The sequence below is a fragment of the Lagopus leucura genome, unplaced genomic scaffold, assembly GCF_019238085.1.
Source record: "Lagopus leucura isolate 7727_CA_CO unplaced genomic scaffold, USGS_WTPT01 Super-Scaffold_100019, whole genome shotgun sequence".
Lineage (NCBI taxonomy): Eukaryota > Metazoa > Chordata > Aves > Galliformes > Phasianidae > Lagopus > Lagopus leucura.
This window is the reverse complement of record NW_024962273.1, coordinates 4,145,998-4,153,664: the sequence shown is the minus strand read 5'-3', so window position 1 is coordinate 4,153,664 and position 7,667 is coordinate 4,145,998. Positions and strand designations below refer to the sequence as shown.

The following is a 7,667-nucleotide window of genomic DNA, read 5'->3' as shown; positions in this document are numbered from 1 at the left end:
CTTGGGGCAGTAATGGGCTGAATAGATGTGAGTCACTGCCACTGTCCAACCTGGGAGCTGGCAGCACTGGCAAGGGAGCAGGAGCTCTATACGGCCGGGTAAATCATGCGTAAAAGAGACATCTGCAGGAACAGATTGGATAAATCCTATGGATATCACAGAGCTTGCACAGAGCCACTATGTCCCAACAATGGTCCCTCCCTCCTCTTTGCGCTGACGCCAGGGGCTGGCACTGCTGCCACCCATGTTCCCTCCCCTCATCCCACCACACAGGTCAAGAATAAAAAACACAGACCCAGTGTTGTATAGACAAACTGGTCAGTCTCTGTTGCTCAGTTTTCCTCAGACCCTTCTTATTATCTGTGTTGCAATGGATAACAGAATATGCAGTGTAGTACTTTCATTTTTTTACTTATCAATGAATTCCCCATACAAAATACACTTTCAGAACATTCCAGCCTTTAAAAATCAAATGTTTGTTGAAAATCTTTCTAACAAGCAGCATACATAAAGCATATGCGTTTGACAGGAAAAATAATCTCCTCTTCCCAATCAGAAACAATCTGCATATCTGATGTTACATGACATCTCAGAAAAATGCATCCTGTTCTTTTACCACTTTCACTACAGCAAGATAGGAGACATGTATAGCATATGATATTAGCAATTCAAGACAGGGCCATACTGAGGTATACACATATGCCGAAATTTGAGATATATATAAAGAGAAAGGCTTGGGACTCAGTGAAGGAAAAATACAGTGGAAAGTACAAAAAGTAGAAGTAAGAGAAATTATGCAAGAGATTAATTTGTCATTCAGATAGTTCTGAGGATAATCTTCGTCTTCTGGGATGAAAATGCAGAGCCAGGGGGTTCAAAGGCTTCTACTAAGGACACAATTCAAGTTCAGTCTGTAAGCTTCATACAAGTTTTATTGGAAACAGTAAAATATACTACAGGAGAGCCATGGATACTGTGTCCCTGGATATCACCTGTAATAACCTAGGAATTTTACTAAACGAGTGAAAATAAAAAAGAGGATTAACTGGTCAGTCAGTAGCCAAGAAATACATTCTTCAAAGGAAGTAAGTTATATCAATATTTAGGTTCAGCCTCTCCGGTATTCACACTCATCTAAACCACATAAGCTTTGTGTTTTTGCTCTTGCATCAGCTTTTTGCCAGACTTAATCTATGCAGTTCTGCTCTGAAGAGCCTGGCACCCCAAAATGGAGTTGGCCAGTGGGGTGCCCAGTACCTCTACAGAGGTGGGAGCTCTGCCACTGCAGGCAGTAGCCAGGAGTGGGGACTTCCTGTGGCCACCAGCTGCACAGTGCTCCTGGAGGCAGTAGTTGGCAGTAGCAAAAACTTATCTCCAAGAGTGTCACAAAAACTTGTAGGATTTGGATCTCAGGAGTCCCAGAATTGCTCAGAACTCCTACCAGTTTTTCACAGTATAAATAACATCAGTGGATTTTGTCTGACTTCAAAATTGCCCATGGTGGCCACGGTGGTGACAAACTGCTCCTTCAGGTACCCATGAGATGCTGCTGCCACAGACAGACAACAGGAAGAACAGACCCAAGGACCTTTCCCATTAGGAGTCCAATCTCCTATACTGCATGTCTCAGCACAGTAGATAGTGGGACACATGGTTATTCTTCCATAACCATCTTCATCTGGATGCATTTACACAGGGTGTGTAACACAGTGAATTCCCAGCTGCCAGTTTCTTTTTCCACCAGCTTAATTCCAAGACTCCATTTGTTACTAAGCATTCTTGATAAAAAAAAATGTAGGACCTTCATCTGGCTTGTCTCATCTTTCCAACCTGTATCCAGGGTGCAAGCAAAAAGCAGCCTAACACATATTTTTTGTAGCACAGCGTATAGTTGATGTTATAGGTGTAGAGGGTAAGGCAAATGGGGCTGCTTTACAGCACAGGTGTGAGGAATTACATGTGTAATTGCCAGGAAGAGCACTTAAGAGGGAGAGAGGAGGGTGTGAAGGGAGAGCTGGTGTGGAGGCAGGTATGTGCATGTGGTTGGGGAGGGTGGGCTCTCCTGAGGCAGTTGTGCAAGCTTTGTTGTAACTGGCAATGCTACTGTAGGTGTCTTTTTTTTCTTTTTTTAATTTTTTTTTTTTTTTTTTTTTTTTGTCCTTGCTATAAGTCTAGGCCCTCTTCCAGATTATGGCTAGGCAAGGACTTTATGGTCAAGGCTATGTTCACCTTCTCCTGTACCTGGCTCTTGGCAGTGTGACTGGGACTCAGTAGGCTGTTGTGCAGAGGCATCTTTTTCATGAGGAACCTTGGTTATTTGGCTCTGCTCTGCCTTTGTCCTCTTCTTTTTGCCAGAGGTGCTTTTAAGAAAGATAGGCTTATGAAGAAACTGCATCCACTAAGTATTAAATAGTTTTTAAATCAAGAACTCCCAAGGATAAAAATTTTCCAGAGGAGAGTCTTTCACTTGCCAAGTGATAATGAATTCATCCAAGCAAACCTCTGCAGATACTGCTGTTCTGGTGCTTTGTGTTACTTCCTTCTAATTCTGATGTTACCTTCGTAGTCTTTTTTCTTTCTTCTTTTTTTTTTTTTTCCTAAAAGATAAATATAAGGGGAGCACGAGTGAGTTGTTCCACTAAGAATTTCTTAGTTAATATGTATGTCTTACAGCAAGTTCCCCCAAAAGATATGCTTATATTAACATTAGTAGAGGGCTTGGATTTAACTCACAGCGATAAAGTTGATGATCCCTGCCTCCTCTCTGGAGATAGGTGTACTGAATGTGCTTTTCTGTTCTCCTTTTGATCCATCTAGTTACAGGTCCCACTCTTGGGAAGACCTCCTGTATGTTATAGCATTTGGCACAGAATCTCTTCCAAGTTCTCTGCCTAGTTTTTGCAAGCTGTGACGCTCCACCTGGGGCTGGAGGTGAGGAAGGAACAAGAAAAGCTTTACCCTGTGACCTCATCTCATGGAGAGTTTATGCTTTCTCTGGCTGCAATAGCAGATTTTAATAGCTTGTAACTGTGAGACTGTCATGAATATATTGTTTCTGTTTGCATTGTTTTCTTTTTAAATCCAATCATAGTTAATTTTTTGAGAATGAGAACGAATTGTCAGAGCTCCTGGAATCTTCCTCAAATAAAGCTATGAGGTATTAATTCCTTTGTGAAAATCTTGTCCCTTCATGTAGACAGCTGGCTCAGACGAAGGAGTCTGAATAACATTGAAAATAGAAACAGCACAAGCACAGCTACTGGAATTGTCATTTTCCAAGGGCATGCTTGGAAATCTTATTTCTTGTTTTTTCAGAAAGTTGTACTTTCATCCTTTTTTACTGATAGAACCAGTGACCTTGGAATGGACTTTTTTTTTTTTAATTAAAATTATAGAAGTTTGTTGTGAAATTAAAAATACCAGTAAGAATGGTATTAGGAGACTTGTTTGTTCTGGGGGGGAGTACTTACCCCAGTTTTTTCCATAATCTCCCTGGAATGGTATTAGTTTTTATTATCATAAACTTAATTATGAGGGATTACTTGAATTGCTACACATTGTGTTTACAAGCTTGATTTTGAGGTTTGTGCTTACAGACACAAATGTCATTTTGGTACGTGGCATGAGCAAGTGGAGCCCATTTTCTAGAACAAGGGGGAACAGCCTACTCCAAATTCTACAGGTTTTTGGGACACAGAACAAGAAGTCTCTTTCTTTTGTCCAGTGTGTTCATAATTCTCTTGTCTCTTGTCAGGTGAGTAAGAACTCAAAAGTATTCTTCCTTTTTTTCTAGTAAAGAAAACCTTGAATAAGACAGAGGTGAAATAATCTAATTTAAGAGTGAGGAGAACGTCCTTTATGCAATTCTGTCTCTATTATCACAAGGCAATGTCAGCTATTGACACCTGGTCAAATTGCTACCTTGACACCTGTTTAGTTATGACATGGTGTTTATGAACAGACAGTAACTCTACCCTCCAGTATTTTGTGGATTAGCTCTATGAAAATGTTCCTCTGTAAATACCCGTCATAAACCATATAGGTGAGAAAACAGAGTGGGTAGACCCAGGAAGAGTATGTGGAATCTTTCCTGGCCCAAGGAGAAGCTTCTCCAGCCTTGATTGAGAGTCAGGTGATATGCCTCTTTGTAGCACCATTGCAATGGTTGAGTCGGTTAATTTTAATTCCTCTGACTCTTCAATATCCTTCTGGATATACAGCAGCCTGAGGAGGACTGGAAACAACCAGTGAAATTGTAGCTTTTTTCTTTTTTTTTTTTTTTTTTTTTTTTTCAGTCCAAGTGTCCCATCTGGTAACTTCTTGCATTTTCAACTGCATATTGATAATTTTCCTCTGTGATGCTTCCTTTCAATTTGTTGACATGCTTGAAGCAGAGCTGCTTTTATTCCTCTTCTTCCTGTGTTGCATTCCCAATATCAAAATTCTGGTTCTTTTACCCCACATCCGTTACATTTCTGAGGTCATAGTGTAGCATGACAGTGCATTACTACTTTTTATTATATATATTGGAGGTGCAGCTGGCACATCATAGTGTTATAGAGATGCCCAACAACAACTTGATATTAAAGCGAAGTACTTTCTCCCTGTGTGAACACCTTCTGTGTGAAAAGTAATCAACTGTAGGCTTAAGCAGAGCATTAAAAATCTCTTCCCTTGGCAGTGGTGAGCCTAGTGTTTACTGAAAAATGTCTTCTTTACCTTTAAACCGTGTATCAGAAGCCTGTTCAGGCTCTTCTTAAGATAAGGCTTATGATTATTTAAAAAAATCTCTACACTTTTTAACAAAGATTTCTTCGAAGAGTACAAAACAAGAGGTGATGTTTTAATGAGTGAGATTCGTGCCAATTGACTGTTGATTTAAGGGAAATTTTGCCGACTGCCTCATGCATTATTCAGTTCCAATTTCAAAATATCATTATATACAATTCTTGGTTTCAAGAGGTGATTCTTTCTGCCTCGGTTTTCAAATGCCTGATAACAAGGAAGACTGCTGCCTTATTCATGTGTGCTTGGCTAAATGACTGTACTTGTTCTTATCAGGATAGAGATTTTTGAGGACCTGGATTGATCTCAGGCTGGTGCATCCACTGAAATCAAATGGATGGCTGAGGATTTGATGGAGAATGGAGTTCTGTGCCAGGAGAATGGACTTCCTCTGTTTACATATTCCTTCCTTCATCCAAAACCTCATTATATTCTTGCCAGAAAGTTTTGACTACGAACTTAATTTTGATAAACTTGTTTAATTGTAAACTTTCTTGTTTACAAACTTGGGATGGTGTACTGGAAATGTAGAAGGTGTAAAAGTACAAGGATGCCAGAGAAAAGGTTATTGGTTCTTGTTGATTCAAGACTGATACATTTGGGTGAGAATTCTGAGAGTGCTAGGGGGCCAGGGCTAGAACTCAGGACTGGCCCAAGATCTCTTTTCTCTGTACTTCTCTTCATCTCTTTCTCTTTTCTTTCTTTTTCTGTTGTAGAGTAATTGCAAGGCTCATTTTCATTTCTTATCAAGCCATACAGTTTAGCCATAGAGCTTAACAAAAAATTTAATTGTTGAAGTGGCAATACTACTGGGATAATAAATATAAATAATTTTATTAATATTATAAATTATATTAAATATAATTATAATTATAAATTTTATTAAATATAAATACTGGGATAACTGTAGCACAGAGATTCTCATTAAAATTGATGATTTTGTGTGGATGTCTAAGTATTGTTCTTACCTTAATTGACCAGGAGTACTGGTGAATCTGGTCACCCCTTCCCTCCCTTTACAGGTAACATGTGAAGTTAATTTGGTGTAGTCAGCAGGATGTCATTAGTGTTAAGAGGTCCAGAAGTTACCTCTCAGCTGTATACCAGGAAGGCTGTAAGTTGGGAAAGGTATGAGCACTGGCAAGCCATGGCTACCTGGGAAATGCTGGTGCTTGGCTGCTTCTCTCTTTCTAAGCAGTTGAAAAAGTATAGTGCACGCCTTTCCCCACTGGGGTGATTTGGGAACAGTACAATTGACATTATCCCAATGCTTTAGTGGAAAGAAATGCTACACTTGTGAAAGAAGAAAAAATTGCAGCCAAGGAAAGGAGAAGCCATAGCATATCCTGTAGTGGGAGCTGCACTGATAACAGCCAAAGAGGAGAGGCATCTGATTAAACAAATGTTTAAATCCTTGCAGGAGCAAATGAAAGCCCTGTGGACAGTGGCCTGTAATTAGGGAATGGTGTAACATCATTATTTTGGCTTCTGGCGTATGCCACATACAATTAGTACAGCATAATGTCCTTAAAGCCCAGCCTCTACATTTGCAAAATAATAAAAGTTTATGGGATTTTTTTGCAATTAGACTGCACTAGTTGGTTCCAGATCTCTAAGGCAAAACAGTTCTATTAGTAAGAGTTGAGACAGTATCAGGGCTAACGCAAGCTCAAGTGGTCTTACAGATTTCAAAGGATAATACCATTGGGATTTGAAAACTTGCTATTTGCCCAAATTGTTCCAATCATGTAAAGGAAACTACTTTACTGCTGGAGTGGTCCAAGGGTTGGCACAGAATACAGGAAACCAGTGGATTTTTCATATGTCACATAATCCCCAGGCTAATGATACTACTGAATATACTAATGGCCTTTTGAAACAGGCATTGAGAAGCCCCATCCTTAGTTCCAGGAAAGAAGGAAACTAAAGATAGTGTAAGCTAGCTCCACTTTTAAAAACAACCAGTCTTAGGGGAAAGGCTATTGGATCAATACCCAAAGGATAATCCCAATGTTTTAACCATCTATGCAGATCCAACTGTGATAGAATTGTTCCATCTGTTATTTTATTACATGCTAAATATGTTTTTATAGGTGTGTTTACTGTTGCGTATTTTCCACCAAAAAAGTAGTTATGACATTGGTGGTGGTTCCACTTTTTTGTAAAATTAACAAATACTACCATTATTATCAGCTTGTATACAACTTCTGTCACCATATAGAAAGTTCAAAATAAACACAGGGCAAAAAGCCTCTCCACCATCCAGCTACTGTTCCAAAATGCTTCACAGCAGCTGAGTTATGAAGAGTTTTAAGGAGGGATAATGAAGTACCTTTCCAGGTATTTCTAAAGTGCTCTTCCCAAGATACCATGAAGTTACTTGTTTAAAACAGTTGGGTGATGGAAACTAATGTGAAGTGGATGGGAAAAGACTGAGCTCTTGTTATACCAGGATGGATATTACAGTAGATGTTCTGCTGAATGCAAATCAGTTTGATGCTTTTATATAGGGTAGCAATTAAGTGGGTGCATAGAGAGAAGTGTGGTCAGCATAGTGGGTCAGTAAAATGTTTTTTTTACTTCAGTGTTCTGTGTTTATATCACTGGAGCAGGATTGCTTTTGTCAGAGCAGTAGAAGAACAGTTCTACAGAGATAGCCCAAAAACTGGGAGTCAGGCCAATATGTAAGGGAAAGAGGAGTTGCATCATGAGCATATCTTCTGGATTAGTTCTGCACAACTTAAAGTAAAACTGCTGCAAAAAAGCTTATCTTCTGAAACATCTTTTGAGAATTAGTCTGGAAAGAAATAGTCCTTCTGAACTGTAGAGTGCCTTCTTTTCCTGTATATCATCTGTAATGCCATTGCTTGGCAATTCCTATT

The 7,667-nt window shown here is 39.4% G+C and overlaps 1 long non-coding RNA gene across 1 annotated transcript; it reads left to right on the top strand.

Annotated features, from left to right (window-relative positions):
* The first annotated feature begins 2,821 nt into the window (after nucleotides 1-2,821).
* Nucleotides 2,822-5,593, top strand: LOC122183733. The gene is made up of 3 exons (XR_006180342.1): nucleotides 2,822-2,931; nucleotides 3,597-3,754; nucleotides 5,062-5,593. It is a non-coding gene; the product is annotated as an uncharacterized LOC122183733 (long non-coding RNA).
* Nucleotides 5,594-7,667: the final 2,074 nt, after the last annotated feature.